The 17500-nt window shown below is 38.9% G+C and overlaps 1 protein-coding gene across 3 annotated transcripts in view; it reads right to left on the bottom strand.

Moving 5' to 3' along the window:
- The window catches only part of LOC138011039 (tripartite motif-containing protein 2-like), a 24591-nt gene extending 8519 nt beyond the window's left edge, over window positions 1-16072 (bottom strand). The window contains exons 1-2 of one of the 3 annotated variants that reach the window (XM_068858050.1): window positions 15936-16063; window positions 6693-6741 (exon numbers count right to left, since the gene is read on the bottom strand). The gene's annotated coding sequence lies outside the window, so the exon portion shown is untranslated. Of the gene's footprint in view, window positions 1-6692; window positions 6742-15935 lie in introns of all 3 variants that reach the window. The other 2 variants (XM_068858052.1, XM_068858051.1) reach the window with 2 other exon arrangements.
- Between the last annotated feature and the right edge of the window lie 1428 nt (window positions 16073-17500).

Below are 17500 nucleotides of genomic sequence, written 5' to 3'. Positions count from 1 at the left end.
CTTACTTATCTACTATCAAAACACATTCCGGAAACGGACGTCAATCAAGCATGTTGTGCGGCGGGATATTGATTGACAACACGATTGCCTTGAAAGCATACTTTGAATTCTAATATGAACGCTCATCACGGTAAGTAAACATGGACAATCTTAAGTATACTTGAGCTCGGGTATACTTAAGGTGTATTTATTCCGCTGGTATGAACCCACCTATAATAAATATGTCCATGGTTAAATTATCCTCGTAGGTATTTTAGGTGTTTGTGATGAATACACTTTAAAAACAAAATGGAATCACGCTTTATTTTAAAGAATCACCAAAAAATGACTGAGGCAAGTGCCGGCTCGGTTTTCCTCATATTGGCTACGGCCCTAGTTTTCGTGATTTACTGTGTCAAAGGCTTTAGATAGATCTATGAATGAGCCCTAACGTAACCTCCTTGTTGTCAAGTGCATTTGAGATGTTGTCATACAATTGAATTAAAGCATGTACAGTAGAATTATTTTTTCTGAATCCCTATTGATTCTGAGAGAGTATCCTCATATTTATTTAAAGAATTAAACAGCCGGTTGTAGACTATCCTCAGTTCTGAGAAAATTGGAGAAACCCAGTAAAACGTAAACAGGTCTGTACTTTGTGAACAAATTACCAACCAACTTGCTATATTTTTCAGTTCTAAATTAACAACTTCCATAAGAAAAGAAGCATCAGAGAGCAAAAAGAAGATACAGGAAACACCGGCCTCGTATAAGAACCTTGATTTTTCCAGGTTAGGCAAAATAGGTTCTTATAAAAAAAAAAGGTTTTCGACGCCATCTTGACGGGTAGGCAAAGCGCTCAGAAATTACAGTGTTTGTATGGGAATCCGATAGCAAATAACTTCTTCCAAAATTGAATTTTTTTACAATTTCTGAATCGCAATGTTAAAATACGAGGTAGAAGATTGTATTCACCAAGTTTGAAGTATGTAGCTTGGCTAGAAGACGCTCAGTTAAGTTTTTGAATTTTCCACACATTTGTCTGTAAATTTGGCTGGGTAGACAAACGTCTAGACGCAGTTCGCGGGAAAAAATTTTAAGACTAATGTAGGGAAAATTAAAAAAAAGAGCTCAGCGACTCATAGGAAAGCTACATCCTTCAAACTTGGTGGATACAATCTTCTACCTAGCATTTTAACGTTTTGATTCACAAATAGTGTAAAATTCAATTTTGGAAGAAGTTATTTGCTATCGGATTCCCATACAAACACTGTAATTTCTGACCGCTTTGCCTACCCGTCAAGATGGCGTCGAAAACCGTGATAAGGCCTATTTACAGTAGTTTTAGGCTATCTAGGTTCTTAAATTGATTCTTAAGCCAGTTATAAACGTCGCATTTTACAAGTGACGAATGTAATACAAATGAGCGAAAACGATAGGCTTTTCTCATTTGCATTAGATTCGGCACATGTAAAATGCAACGTTTATAACAAAATAAGTTTGAACAAGATCTGTGCAGTTTAATTAAAGTGCAATCTATCCCAGTCGTCACCTGAGATTTCAAAGTCATTTTCTAAAATGAGAACCTATTTAAATTTTAAGGCTAACCTGGTTCTAATGTAAGGGGGATCTGAAATAAAATTTTTAACCTGAATAACAGGTGTTCAAATATGCGGGTGTTTACTGTATCAGTGTCATCAGCAAATAATATCAACTCAAAGACCTTTGACACATATTACATACATAATTAACATAAACCAAGAATAACAGGCCTAGGGGCCTAAAATAGAGCCCTGAGAAACTCCACAACTAATATCTAAAGATGAAGAATTGTGACCATTATATTGCACAAATTGTTTTCGACAAGAAAGTTAACTTTTGAACCATTGTAAAGCAACACCATGCACGTACTCCATAATGTTCTAATTCGTCCAGAAAAATTTCATGATTTACTGTGTCAAAGGCTTTAGATAAATCTATGAATAAGGCAAAGGTACCCGTCTTGTTGTCAAGTGCAATGATTGACATTTTGTCATTCAATTTTCAATTAAAGCATGTGCAGTAGAATGATTTCTACTGCACATGCTTTAATTCAATTGAATGACAAAATGTCAATCATTGCACTTGACAACAAGACGGGTACCTTTGCCTTATTCATAGATCTATCTAAAGCCTTTGACACAGTAAATCATGAAATTTTTCTGGACGAATTAGAACATTATGGAGTACGTGCATGGTGTTGCTTTACAATGGTTCAAAAGTTAACTTTCTTGTCGAAAACAATTTGTGCAATATAATGGTCACAATTCTTCATCTTTAGATATTAGTTGTGGAGTTTCTCAGGGCTCTATTTTAGGCCCCTAGGCCTGTTATTCTTGGTTTATGTTAATTATGTATGTAATATGTGTCAAAGGTCTTTGAGTTGATATTATTTGCTGATGACACTGATACAGTAAACACCCGCATATTAGAACACCTGTTATTCAGGTTAAAAATTTTATTTCAGATCCCCCTTACATTAGAACCAGGTTAGCCTTAAAAGTTAAACAGGTTCTCATTTTAGAAAATGACTTTGAAATCTCAGGTGACGACTAGGATAGATTGCACTTTAATTTGCAGTAAAGGCGCTTAGCAAAACGAAGAGAGTATTGCCTTCATAAATAGGCAAATATGAGATTTGTCTGACGCCGGAATTGATTTAGCTATGTTAGGCTCAATATCCGCAAAATACTCAACAATACGGTTTGCTATGAGAATAGGATTTACAGTATCCCTAATTAGTGCTCCAGCTCTAGATCGACTAGACACTTACGTAAAGTTCCTTTCCAAGTTGATTTCGCATTTTATTTATATTCATGTAATTTAACATTGTAGCTATGGGATAGGACCTTCGCAAGGCGAAGAGAATATTGGCTGCGTAAGGTCCTTATTTATACCTCGGGATCACCAAAACGCGTCCACAAAATTTACTGTTATAGCTTTATTTACCTGAAAGAGAAATAATACGCCAAAGGAATTGTGGCTACAGGTTTCTTGTACAGGCGGCGTCATCGTGACTGGTTGAATGAGAATGACAACATTCAACACTAGCGTATTCTGCTCGGAAGAATTAACCAAAGGCTTACACAAGCAACTGACATGGTTTTCTGTCGTCAACATTATTGTTGCGTTTACTACAATTTCGGCAAACACTCTTATCCTACTCGCACTTCCCAAGGTAACCTCGATTCATCCACCTTCCAAAGTCTTGCTTCGAAATTTGGTCGTAAGCGATCTCGCCGTTGGCGTCGTAGAAGTAACTATCGTTATTTACTGGATCTCCATGGTGCAAGAATGGTGGCAGGTTTGTCACGATTTCTTTTTTGCGCATCTGATAGCGAGCACTATTTTGGTTCCAGTATCATTGTGGACAATAACTGCCATAAGCGTGGACAGACTTTTGTCGTTGTTATTAGGACTTAGATACCGACAAGTTGTGACCGTAAAGCGAGTGTATATGTTTCTAATAGCCTTCTGGGTCTCTTTTGGCATCGCAGTTCTCGCTATTGGATTTCTCAGCAACATCGCATGGAGAATTTTCATGGCTACCATTATATTACTTTGTGTAATAATATCCATGTACTGTTATACCAGAATTTTTCTCAGGCTTCGTCATCATCAATCTCAAGCACAAGCACAAACTCAGGAACAAGCAAATGAAAGAGTTTCATTGAATATAACACGATACAAAAAGACATTGTCGACTACAATGTGGCTGCAATTGGCATTAGTAATTTGCTTTTTCCCGTATGGAGCTCTCTCGTCGTTCGCGTTTCGAGAAATTAAAGAAAAACGGTCGTCAAGTTTTTTTGTTGCATTGCATGTCACAGTAACTTTAATGTTTTTCAACTCAACTTTAAATCCAATTTTGTACTTTTGGAAGATGAACGAAGTGAGACAAGCAGTGAAAGACACATTGAGACAACTATTTTGTTCTCCAGACCAATAGACGCAAAGAGGTAATTAATATTGTTTAAGTCTCGCACTTTGCCGATATTTCGCTTGTGGCCTTCTCGTTGGCTCACCTAAGTTCAATTATCATCTCATATCCTGCTTGGAAGAACGCTCTAAGCGTTCAAGAGCTAAGAACAATTGTCGCGAGAGACGAAACTTTCCAAGAACCCCCGCAAAGTTCAAAATGTACAGAATGTATGAAGTTTTCGTAAAAATAAACTCCATTGGCCCTAGTTGAATTTGATCACATTGGTCATTTCCGACTCATATCCAAGTCGCATTCACTGGATAATTTTTACTGAGTGCAGTTAGCTTTGGTGTATACAAACTATGCCGTGAACTTGCGAGAAAATATTGTGTGGCACATCAGCAGAAACGAGACACTATGGAAGAGATCTGAGGAAAGCCAGATGAATACAACAAAGCGCTCCCGTCATAAACCTGAAAGTTTGAGGCCATGAAGGGAGTCGGCTAAGTCTTTCCTTAATCAACATAAAGTATTTTTCAAATCTCATGTAGAGACTTGCATTAAATATATTTCCTTGTATTTTGAGAAGTCATTTTTAATTTGAAGTGTCATATTTGCTGACATTTCTTTAATAAGGTTTTTCCATAAGTGTTTTGTTCGTTAGCCAAGTGAATTAGATATCTAATTCACTCTTGATAGGGATATTCTCATTGTCATGTTTCTCGTAGCATTTTGCGCACACTATATATCAAACTCTGCACTTTGTAACTCAAACTGAAGATGACAGAAGATTCTGTTGAAACATGTATTTTTTTAAAAACGCGTTATTTCTTAAAATTCTCTGTGTTGTAATTGTGTTTACTTTAAAAGGGATTTTCATCAACATTAGGCGGAAATTAAATGAATATGAGGCAGGTGTTCATGGAACTGGATAATCATCATCATCATCATCATCATCATCATCATCATCATCATCATCATCATCATCATCATAATAAGCACATTGAAATAAAAACTGTTCATTGACCATAAGCTAAGACAAAAAGTTGTGATGTTAGCTTTGATTTAAAAATAGATTCACTGTCATTGGATTAATATCAAAACTGAGAAGTGAGACAAGCAGTGAAAGACACATTTAGAAAACTCATTGCTTCTCCAAACCGTCCAATCGATGCGAATATCTATTTACTGAATGTCAAATTATTTATCTTTTGATACTGTGTTCCTAGCGTTCTAATTGGCTTATCCCTGTGGTAACCCCAAGTGTTGCCAAGCTGAAACAACATTTTGACGAGAAGTGAAATTTCCAAGTACCTTAAAGTTCAGAATACGTATACATAAAAAAATTAATTGAAAATATTCCATTTGCGCTTGTTAAATGTGAGATTCGAGATGGCCTGCTGAGCCACCTTGCCCTCATGGGAAAATTTTAATTATTGCGGGAAGCTGCGGCATCTACAAAGATACGAATTAATATTCCTTGATTGACAGATTATCTTTTGTAATATTTCAAGCTTCATTTTACATACGGGACTATGTAGGCTTTTGATACATTGACTGACGAAATTTAAGTCTGGAAGTGCCTTGACAAGATAGCAAAGACCTGATAGAAGTCAAATGAATTGAATTTGTTTGTGGCATAGCGCGTTTACGAATATATATCCGCGTTGCAGATATCAACGCCCCTCTGATTGAACATGGTTTGTAATGATCCGTTCTCGGTATTTGTCACTACTTTGTGTTGTTTAGCAAAATACTATAATAAAGTATTGCAGTAAAAAAATTAAGTTTTACAATGAGTGTTTTGGAATGGATAATCCCTCCTTTACACGAATTATTGTGACAAGGCAATCAGGATTTCTGCTACAAACTTAAGTAGGCGGACTTCACTACATTAGTCCAAGTCTTAAAGAAAAACCTAGAGTGCGAGCAGTCTCTCTTTTGCTTCGTTGAAACGAACTTTCAATGCATGGCTGAAACTGCGGGTCGTAAATACCACGGGCGTTGGGTAGAGTAACCAACGCCCGCAGTATTTGAGACCACAGCTTCAGCCATTGAAAGCTCAACGCAAGCGTTCGTTTCGACGATTCTAGAGCAAAAGAGAGACTTCTCGCGGTCTAAGAAAAACCTGGCATCGAAAATGATAACATGGAAAAACAACAATCCATCAATTATGTTGGTTTAAATGGCAGTGGTAATAGATTTGAATACCGCGAATATCACATACAGTCTCATGGCGGTTTACATTTCTTCTCGGGGATAAGGTCGGACCTCAGCCTGAGAGAAGCCCCTATCAGTCCATATTTGACCTCACCCACCCACCCAACCCACTCAAGAATGTGAAAGGAAGACAAAAGGTAACGTTAACTGCTGAATATTCTCTTAATCTGCTAGTCTGGGGCAATTTCATGTCTTTTGACGCCAACCCTAATCCATGGTCTTTTGGAAATCTTAGTTTTTTTCATTGGTTCAATGCGTTCCGGTCTTGTATGGGAAACGGTAAACGAGTTCACAAGAGGAAAGGGCACAAACAAGGGACAAAAAAAAGCTAAAAGTCCTGAAGAGCGCGTCAGCAAATGGAAGACACACTTCTCAAACCTTTTAGGTCAACCACCCAGTGTCACAATAAAACTAACTGCTTCAATAATACATGAACCTCTTCCCATGAACACGGATAACATAACCATGGAAGAACTGGTTAAAAGTATCAAAGGTTTCAAAAATAACAAAGCAAATGGTCTCGACAACATACCAATAGAAGTCTGGAAAACTGGTGCCTTAAATCAACAACTGCATGACATCTGCAACAAAACATTCAAATGGTGTGATCGACCGAATATCTGAGTTAAATAATACCACTACCAAAGAAAGTGACTTGGGTGACACAGGAAACTATCGTGGTATATCCTTAACTGTCACTGCTGCGAAAATCTATAACAAGATTCTACTGGATCGTATGAGACCTCATCTTGGTCCTCTGCTCAGAGTGACCCAAAATGGATTTCGTACGGGTAGATTTACATTATCACAAATTTTAACCTTGCGAAGACTCATAGAGGGAATAAAAGATACACGGCTACCTGCAATATTGACTTTCGTAGACTTCAGTAAAGCCTTTGATTCGATTCATCGTGGGAAATTGGTGGAGATCGTGAAGACATATGGAATTCCAACAAAGATAGTGGATGCCATCAGCATACTCTCCAAGGACACCGAAGCACAGGTGATAACTCCTGATGGTGATACAGAATTCTTTGAAATTCTTGCGGGAGTTCTGCAAGGAGACACACTCGCACCTTTCCTATTTATCATTGCCCTGGATTATGCCCTTAGAGAAGCTTCTAGAGAAACACACACTGGGTTCAAGCTTACACCAAAACAGAGCTCCCGTCATGTAGAAACATACATCACCGACACTGATTTCGCAGATGATCTTGCCCTAATTCCTTACTGTCTTGAAGAGGGACAACTCTTATTAAGACTGGAGTTTGCTGCGAAAATAGTGTGTCTGCATGTTACTTACAAGAAAACGGAATACATGCTGTACGATCAACCTGAAGGAGATCTTGTCACATTGGAAGGGAACAAACTGAAGCAAGTAGATAATTTCAAATATCTTGGTTCGTGGATACAATCCAGTGAAAAGGACATCAATATAATGATTGGACAAGCTTGGAGTGCACTCAACAAAATGGTGAAAGTGTGGAAATCAAACCTACAAAACTATCTCAAAGTAGGTTTCTTTCGGATCAAAGTTGAAAGTGTACTGCTTTATGGTGCTGAAAGTTCGACGATGACTGGAAAGATGAGGAATAGACTAGATAGCACGTACACAAGAATGCTCAGAGTAGTTCTTGGAGTTCCCTGAAAGGAACATAAAACCAATAAGGAACTGTACGGCAATCTTCCTAAGATTACAAATACACTAAAGATCGGGAGACTACGGTTTATAGTACACTGTTGGAGAAGAAAGGATGAGGTGATAAGTGAACTACTTCTCTGGGAACCAAAGCATAGCGCAAGTAAGAAAGGAAGACCAGTAATAACATATGTAGACCAGCTGCAAAATGACACTGGTTTGAGCATTGCTGAACTGAAGAGCACCATGGGAAACCTTAAGGAATGGATAAAGCTAGTTATCGGAGTTCGAGTTCGCTCGAAATAAGCTAAGCAATGCCTTCCTTGCGATATCCCTTTACAGTTGTGCACAATTTTCTTGTTATCTTGGGAGAGCCCCGACCACCAGACTAAGAAGACCGCATTGACGCATGTCTTGACACCCATTGCTGCCGCTGTTTTAATACATCTGACCATTTTTGGGGGAGAATGATACGGCGCCGCCCTCTCAGAAGTAACCATTGTGTAGAGAAATATTTCCCTTTCCTTCCCAGTATTTCAGCACTGGAACATAGACGTTTTGCTTGTCAGGCTACTCGTTTTGTATTTATTCCAGACTTCTGTTCTATACATAGGTATTTAATTCAGAAAATCAGTTGTAACACTGTTCATTATTACTTTAAATACTATGTCGAACCAAGTCAATAAGTTATTGTCCTCGTTACACTGAGACTTGTTTGATATGGTAGTTTTTACTTCTCTCCATGATGGATCGTCGTCAGAACATTTTTCTCTCTCTTGAGGGTCGTCAATCAAGGCTGCGTCCTTGCACCAACACTTTTGGTGTGCTTTCTCGAGTCTCCTGTATTACAACTTCAAGTGCCCTTGTACTTTCATTTCAGGTCAACTCAAGGCAAAAAAGCAAAGTACGGTGAGTACTCATCCGTGGACTCACTTACTAACAGTCAGGCAGAACTCCAGTCTAAATCGTGCAGTGCCTTCAGCCTCAACTTGAATCTAAAATCAGGCTAGAAAAGTTTACCTATCTTGGTGCAACTGTGACAAGCAACTTGTCTGTGGCTGGCGAGATCATTGGCGATATGTGTGGTGTCTTACAAGTATGCTATGCGGTCCTACGTAACGCGCGGAGTTATGGGTATCTAAGAGCGAGATCCGCCATGTTGTATAGCATCGTGTAGGGTTATTAAAGCTGTGTTCATCCGAACTTTAAGTGTGCTTCTAATAGCCATGCGATAGTAAAACGTTACACTGGCGACGAGCACGGGATTTACGGAATTTTGGAGCGTAATGAGTGAACAAAACACCAGTCAACCAGCCGGGCCAAGTCAGCCAAAAGCGATCCGGACGAATGAAGTACGGAGTCTACCCTGTTTCGAACCCAGGGCAGAACACCACACTTTATGGGTACGTTGGAACCGTTGGAAACGCTCGTTCGATTTATATGTGTTGGAAAAAGTGATTGTGGAAGATCTTCAGAAGGTGCTCTAGATCTCTGGTTGCACATTGCAGGACAAGAAGTTCAGGATTTGTATTACACGCTTGCCGGTACGGAAGAAGAATTAAGAGACTACAAAGATGCTGTGGAGCTATTGGATAGATATTTTGCACCGAAAGTAAACGTGCCTTTTGAACGCCGTGTTTTCAGGAAAATAGAGCAGCAATCTCATGAGAAAGTAGACCACTTTGTTTGCAGGTTAAGGCAGAAGGCGGTCATTTTTACATGTGAATTTGAGAACGTGGATGAGACGAATCGGGACCAACTGATCGAGAAATGCCGAGACGGCATGCTCAGACTGAGGGCTGAGAGTTGGAGAAATTATACTCAAGGTGGGAGGAATAGTGCCAGACACCAACGTCTCGGATATCACCACTCGTGGTAGCCCCAAAACCGGACGGTGACTTACGAGTTTGCGTAGATATGAGAAGGGTTAACGAAGCGATCATTCGCGAAGGTCATCCGATACCAACGATAGAAGAAGCTCTCTACGATCTTAATGGGTCAACAGTTTTCATTAAACTTGACCTCAAGTGGGGTTTCCACCAAGTCGAACTAGAAGAAGATTCAAGAGAAATCACCACATTTGCCACCCACACAGTGCTGTATAGGTAGGTACAAGATGCTCATGTTCGGTATCTCCTCAACCCGCGAGAAGTATCAGAGCATTATATTCGATGTTATACGTGGTTGCAAGGGAGTGGCAAACAAAGCTGATGACCTAATCGTTGATGGGAAAGATGCCGGAGAGCACGATAAAAATCTACATGCAGTTTTACGGCACCTGAGATAGAGGGGTTGACCTTAAATGGAGCAACGTGTTCAATTCAGATTACAGAAGTTGACATTTTTCAAAAAATAGCCTGAGTCGTGAGGGAGTTTCACCAAGCGAAGAGAAGATTGCGGCAGTCGTGAATGCGCAATCCCCAAAGAATGCCTTAGAAGCGCGCTCATTTGTACAGCTAGTCCAATATTCATCAAAGTTCGTCCCGAACTTTTCACACATGTTACTGAATCTCTACGGAAGCTGCTGCGAAAAGATCAAGTGTTACGTGGAGATAGAATTGTGATACCCCAAAGTTTGCGAAAGGTGGTGTTGGAATTGGGTCATGAAGGACACCAGGGTGTTGTGAAAACGAAGAGTAGACCTAGGACAAAAGTGTGCTGCCCTAAAATTGATAGAGATGTGGAGTGAATGTGCCGAGATTGACATGGCTGTCAAGTCACAGGACAGTATTCACCACCCGAACCACTGCAGAGGACGGAGCCACCCACGGGATCGTGGCAAGATGTGGCAGCCGACCTAATGGGACCTATGCCCGGTGGGGAGAATTTGTTAGTGGTTGTTCATTACTATAGTCGTTTCTTCGAGGTGGTAGTCATGAAGTCTGCTACTACACCCAGGATCAGTGCTGCCCTGATGGACATTTTTGGATTTACCTACACCTTAAAGACTGATAACGGGGCACAGTTCGTGAGTGGAGAATTTGAAGGATTTCTACAGGAATGCGGAATTGAACATCGAAAGTCACCATCTCTCTGGCCACAAGCGAATGGAGAGGTGGAAAGACAGAACAGGACACTGTTGAAGTCCATGAAGATTGCAGCCGCGGAAGGAAAAAGGTGGATTGATGAATTACCGAAATTTTTGTTGGCATACAGTTCATCACCTCAAGTCTCCACTGGTGCCACACATCTCTGATGTTTGGGAAGTAGAGTAGAACAAAACTATCGGAATTGCGACCAGAGAAATCTTTGCGTTATGAAAGTATGAGGAATAAAGATTGGGGACAGTAGCTGAAGCAAAAAGCATATGCAGGTGGAAACCGTGGTGCAGTACCAAGTCCCGTTGTCCCTGGAGATCACGTTCCCATAAAGATTACTAGGGAGACAGGAAAACTATCGTCATCAAGTATCATCAAGTAACCTTGGAGTCCAGTGAGGGAGCTGTATACAAGACAGATAGTTCGTCGCTGAAACCCTATCTGTCAGTGAGCGAACCTGAACCAGCCACTGAATCGGTGCCAGCGAACACAAAGTCTGAAGATAAACCAGGAGTGGTAGAGAGACCTAGGCGCATCATCAGACCCCCTGAAAGATTCAAGGATTATGTTCTAGGAAAGCCTAAGGACTGTTTAAAAGCTTGAGTGAACTCCTGTTTATCGACTTTGATTGATAGAAACAATTTGTTGATAAATTTTGTCATGTTTTATTTCTCACGCCGTTTTATTTACAATACTATAAGACTGGAAAGGAAGGGATGTAGTGTCTTACAAGTATGCTATGTGGACCTATGTAACGCGCAGAGTTATGGGTATCTCAGAGCGAGATCCGCCATGTTGTATAGCATCGTGTAGTGTTATTAAAGTTGTGTTCATCCGAACTTTAAGTGTGCTTCTAATAGCCATCCGATAGTGAAACGTTACAATATGATTGGGAAAGCTTCAGCAGCCAGGTCAAAACTTAACGAATTTAAGTTTGGAACACTAATTTCCCGCTCTCTAATTCTTCCAAAAAAACTCTGTTTCTCTCAGGCTTGCGTACTGTCGACACGCGTCTATGTTTCTATCTCTTGGGAAGATGTCCGAGTCTGCAGTCATAAAACACTTGGGGCTATCATACGGTATATAGTTTCTCTCAATTATATTCAAATTTCCGAGTAAAAGATGAATGTGAGCTTCGGAAGCACCCCTTGACGCTATTCTTACAGCCCGTTTTTGAAGCATACGCCATTATATTGCACAAATTGCTTTCGACAAGATGACTTTGAACTATTCTAAAGCAACACAACGTACTCCATTATGTTTTAATTTGTCCAGCAAAATTTCATGATTTTCTGTATCAAAGGCTTTAGATAAATTTATGAATAAGCCTAACGTAACCTTTTTGTTGTCAAGTGCATATGTGATTTTGTCATACATGATTGAATTAAAGCATGTGAGGTAGAGTGATATGTTTTCTGCATCCATTTTGACTCGAAGAAAGAACGTCATATTTATTTTAAAAATCTAACAATCGATTGTACAATAACCTGATTCTTATGTAATGAAATTTTTAGTCTCAACAGATCAGTAACAGGTTCTTAAATTCTAGGTTCTTATATGCGGGTGTTTACTGTGTTTGCTCAGCAAATGATATAAACTCAAAGACCTTTGACACATTACATAGATCATTAATATAAACCACGAATAACAGGGGCCTAAAATAGAGCCCTGAGAAACTCCCCAACTATATCTAAAGATGAAGAATTGTGACCATGGAATTGCACAAATTGTTTTCGACAAGAAAGTTAACTTTTGAACCATTGTAAAGCAACACGTACTCCATAATGTTCAATTCGTCCAACAAAATTTCATGATTTACTGTGTCATAGGCTTTAGATAGATCTATGAATATGCCTAACGTACCCTTCTTGATGTCAAGTGCAATTGAGATTTTGTCATGCAATTGAATTAAAATATGTGCAGAGGAATGATTTTACGTGAAGCCCATATTCATTCCGAGAGAGAATATCATGGTTTTTTTTAAAATAAACAGTCCATTGTAGACTATTCTTTCTAGAATTTGGAGAAAGAAAACCGGTAAAACTGAAACAGGTCTGTAATTTGTGAACAAAGTGTTATCGCCTGATTTAAACAATAGGATAACTCGAGAAAATTCCATTTCTTGGTGTACAACTCCAATATTAAGAGATAAACTATTGATGTATATTTTACAGATAAATTTGAAACTCAGGTTGAAATGATTTCAACCTACATAAATTTAATTTTAAACTAGGTTGAAATTGAAAGTAGGAAACATAAACAAAAAGTCCATCAATTGTTAGCAAGTACGTATATATTGGTAAGTAAATCGGAGCTGGAAGTAAGGGGATGTGGTTAGCGTATGTTTTTCATGAGTTAGTTTGTAAAAACGACTTTGGTTGTTATTAAGTCTAAGCACTGATTTTAAATATTTAGCATTAAGGTTGGGGTTAGAGTTAATAGACTTGTCCAACTTGTCTCTTCCTTTCTGCGCTATATTCGAATGGCCTTGGCAAAGAACTTGGAGTGCATTTGACATTTTTGAACAATTTTTTTCCGTTCTTGGATAATATTTTGCCACCCTCCAGTTTCCACCCTTTTTTTTTCATAATTGCTGCGTTTTAACTTGTTAGATTTTTTCTGTCCTTATTGTCTTCATTACGTGTTTCTAACCACTTCACTGCATCGTTGCAAAAGTTGTCGTCAATAAAAAGGGTTGTTTTGCTTGCTTTTGTCTTTTTGGAAGCTTTAACTTCACCAAATGTTTTGTAGAATGCCTCTTAATTTACTATGACCGAGAAGAGTCTGGGCTCTCTTGTACCAAGGAGAAAAGGATTTGGTATTAAAATTAATGACAACAGTTTGTCCAAGTCCTGTGTGGCTTTTTTGTTTTGTTTTCAACCCCCCCCCCCCCCCCCTTCCCACCCCCTCCTAAAAAAACCGTGCCCCTCTTTTTTTCCAACCACACCCCATAAAGAAATCCCTTTAAATAACCTAGGTTAATTAAATGCACCTAATTTGATCTAAATTTATCTAATTGGATTTATTTTAACCTAGTTTGATTTAAATGGACCTGAACTTAATGTCAACCTGTAACATTTACGTCAGTGGTGAGCACTGATTAGATGAAAAAATTCTTTTAATAAAGTGCCTATGAAGTAAAAAATATATTTTGCTTATTTTAAAGACCTTTCAAATTGTATCACATTATTGAATATTGTCATATCCTGCTGAAGTACGGGATCGAAATCTACTACAAATCGCAATGACTTCTTGATCTGTTGCGGACTGAATAAAATGAATTAATAAAACTTCCATTCAAAAGCAAATATGAGATTTGTCTGACGCCGGAATTGATTTAGCTCTGTTAGGCTCAATATCCGTAAAATACTCACAAACACGGTTTGCTATGAGAATAGGATTTACAGTATCCCTAATTAGTGCTCCAGCTCTAGATCGACTAGACACGTAAAGTTCCTTTCCAAGTTGATTTCGCATTTTATTTATATTCATGTAATTTAATATTGTAGCTATAGGATAGGACCTTCGCAAGGCGAAGAGAATATTGGCTGCGTAAGGTCCTTATTTATACCTCGGGATCACCAAAACGCGTCCACAAAATTTACTGTTATAGCTTTATTTACCTGAAAGAGAAATAATACGCCAAAGGAATTGTGGCTACAGGTTTCTTGTACAGGCGGCGTCATCGTGACTGGTTGAATGAGAATGAAAACATTCAACGCTAGCGTATTCTGCTCGGAAGAATTAACCAAAGGCTTACACAAGCAACTGATATGGTTTTCTGTCGTCAACATTATAGTTGCGTTTACTACAATTTCGGCAAACACTCTTATCCTACTCGCGCTTCCCAAGGTAACCTCGATTCATCCACCTTCCAAAGTATTGTTTGGAAATTTGGTAGTAAGCGATCTCTGTGTTGGCGTCGTAGAAATAACGATCGTTATTTACTGGATCTCCATGGTACAAGAATGGTGGCAGATTTGTCATGATTTCTATTTTGCGCATGAGATAGGAGGCACTATTTTGTTTCCAGTATCATTGTGGACAATAACTGCCATGAGCGTGGACAGACTTCTGGCGTTGTTATTAGGACTTAGATACAGACAAGTTGTGACCTTAAGACGACTGTATGTGTTTCTTATCGCCTTCTGGGTTTGTTTTGGCAGCGGAGTTGTCGCACTTGGATTTTACAGCTACATCGCATGGGAAATTTTCATTGCTACGAGTACACTGCTTTGTCTGATAATATCCACCTACTGTTACAGCAGGATTTTCCTTAGGCTTCGTCATCATCAAACTCAAGCACAAGAAAGAGCTCACCAACAAGGAAATGAAACAGTTCCAATGAATTTTACAAGATACAAAAAGACATTGTCGACTGCAATGTTGTTGCAATTGGCATTAGTAATTTGCTTTTTCCCGTTTGCGATTGTCGCGTCGTTCGCATATCGACAAATAAGAAGACAGTCGACAGCTTCTTTTCTTGGGTTGTAAGTTACATTAACTTTAATGTTTTTCAACTCAACTTTAAATCCAGTTTTGTACTGTTGGAAGATGAAAGAAGTGAGACATGCAGTGAAAGACACATTGAGGCAACTTTTTTGTTCTCTAAACCAGTAGACACGAGGAGGACATTGGTATTGTTTAATTTTCGACTTGCGGATATTTAGTTTGGCGTTCTCACTCGTAAGCTCACTTATTTTCGGTAATCAACTCATATACCGCATGAACGCTTTAGGTGTTCGCTAGTTTAAAACACTTGTAGCGGGAGACGAAGTTTCCAAGAACCCCGCAACGTTCAGAATACCGGTATTAAGTTTTCGTCAAACAGCATTTTCAAGATGGCCCTTGTTGAATTGAATTGTTGAATTAGCCTTCTAGCAGCAGTTTTTTTGTGTGTCGTTCTCACGGCTGCAAGGAGGCTGGTTGGTCTGTTAAATAATTACAATTAAGGAAAAATCAAAGTGGGCTAAGTATTCTGTAATCTAGCCCACTCTAACACTAAACACAAAATTTAAACTTTGAACGTTGAACGTTTCAATTAGCTTAATTACGATCACACTGAATATTCGGTAAAGGTAAATGAATAATTACTTACCGTGGTCTTTGTTCTTGTTTATACACACTGTTTTAGATACCTGGCAGGTGATGGTGATGACATGGACGCTGTTGAACCCGACGAGGAAGAAGATAACGATGATGATCCAGAGGAAGCAGATGATGAAGAGTCATCATTCGATAAGTGAACCACTTTTTCAAACAAGTTTTGAAACTGCGGCAAAAAGCAGTTGCCCGGTTCTCAGCTTTACCACATTGTCAAAGAAAATTAATGACCAGATTGGAGAAAACAACCAAATAGACGAACAAATTCGAAAATCGATCGAAGGCATCAATCTGCACTCGCATGTGCTCCCATGCAGCAGCGACTACAAACCTGAAACGGCTTCTATAGAAGGCATTAAATTTGGAAAAGCCAATATAATTGGCAAGAATCCTCGTAAGGGCGATGGCTTTCTACTTCAATTATCAGTAAGTTCGAATATATAAGCGAATTCATCTTCGAACGCATCACAGTCGCCCGCCATTTTCATAAGATCCTCAAGATCTCCTGGATTTCAGCCGCTTCGCGCACGCGCATTAAGCTGTAACTGGGTTTGCTACGTCATTATCGCTCATCCAATGAACGGTTTTTCCGCCCTGTCCGGCACGTCAGTAAATACCGGTTCGAGACATTATTGAAGAGATTTGAGGAAAGGCAGATGAATACAACAAAACAAACAACATTAAAGTTTTCCCGTCATCATTACATAGAATGTTTGATGGTATGAAGGAAGTCAAGCTAAGCTTTTCCTTAATCAACGTAAAGTAATTTTTCAAATCTCGAGATCTAGAAAAAATGTGAAATTACCATTCTGACTTGAGTTACATATATTTCCTTGCATTGTGAGAAGTCATTTTGGAGGTGGCATGTCATATATGCTGATAATTAATTGCTAGTGTTTTATTCGTAGCTCATTTTGTGGGGAAAATTCCTTGCAAAGACTGAATATTGTTTTTGGCATGCTTTCGAATTTGAAGTATTAAGCCTTAATATGATAAATAAGTTGTGGGGTATCGCTTCAAATGTGACTCTATGGAACCAAGAGTGCATTCGATGTCTAATTCACTCTTGATGATGCTTAGGAATATTTTATGCGTCGTAATTGTGTTTGTTTTGAAAAGAGATTGTCATCAACATTAGGAGGAAATTAGTTGAATATGAGGCAGGTGTTCATGAAAACTGGATAATTAATAATAATAATTATTATTATAATTATTATTATTATTATTATTATCATCCTTATCCACAAGAAAGGAAACGTTAATGACCCTGCCAACTTTCGTCCAATTACTCTGCAATCTGTGCCCTTAAAGGTTTTTACCTCGTGCCTCCGTAATGCCATTTTCAACTTCCTTGCCGCTAATAATTATATTGAACATGAAATTCAAAAAGGTTTTACACCTGGTCTCTCAGGAACTTTTGAGCATACTGCTCAAATGGCTGACATCATTAACAAAGCTCGTACCAAGCAGCGTTCTCTTGTCATTACTCTCCTAGACCTCAAAAACGCCTTTGGTGAAGTTCATCACAATTTGATTCAAACTGCTCTTGATTGCCACCAC

Source organism: Montipora foliosa, chromosome 7, assembly GCF_036669935.1.
Source record: "Montipora foliosa isolate CH-2021 chromosome 7, ASM3666993v2, whole genome shotgun sequence".
Taxonomy (NCBI): domain Eukaryota; kingdom Metazoa; phylum Cnidaria; class Anthozoa; order Scleractinia; family Acroporidae; genus Montipora; species Montipora foliosa.
The sequence above is the reverse complement of the archived record's forward strand: the minus strand, read 5'-3'. Positions and strand labels throughout refer to the sequence as shown.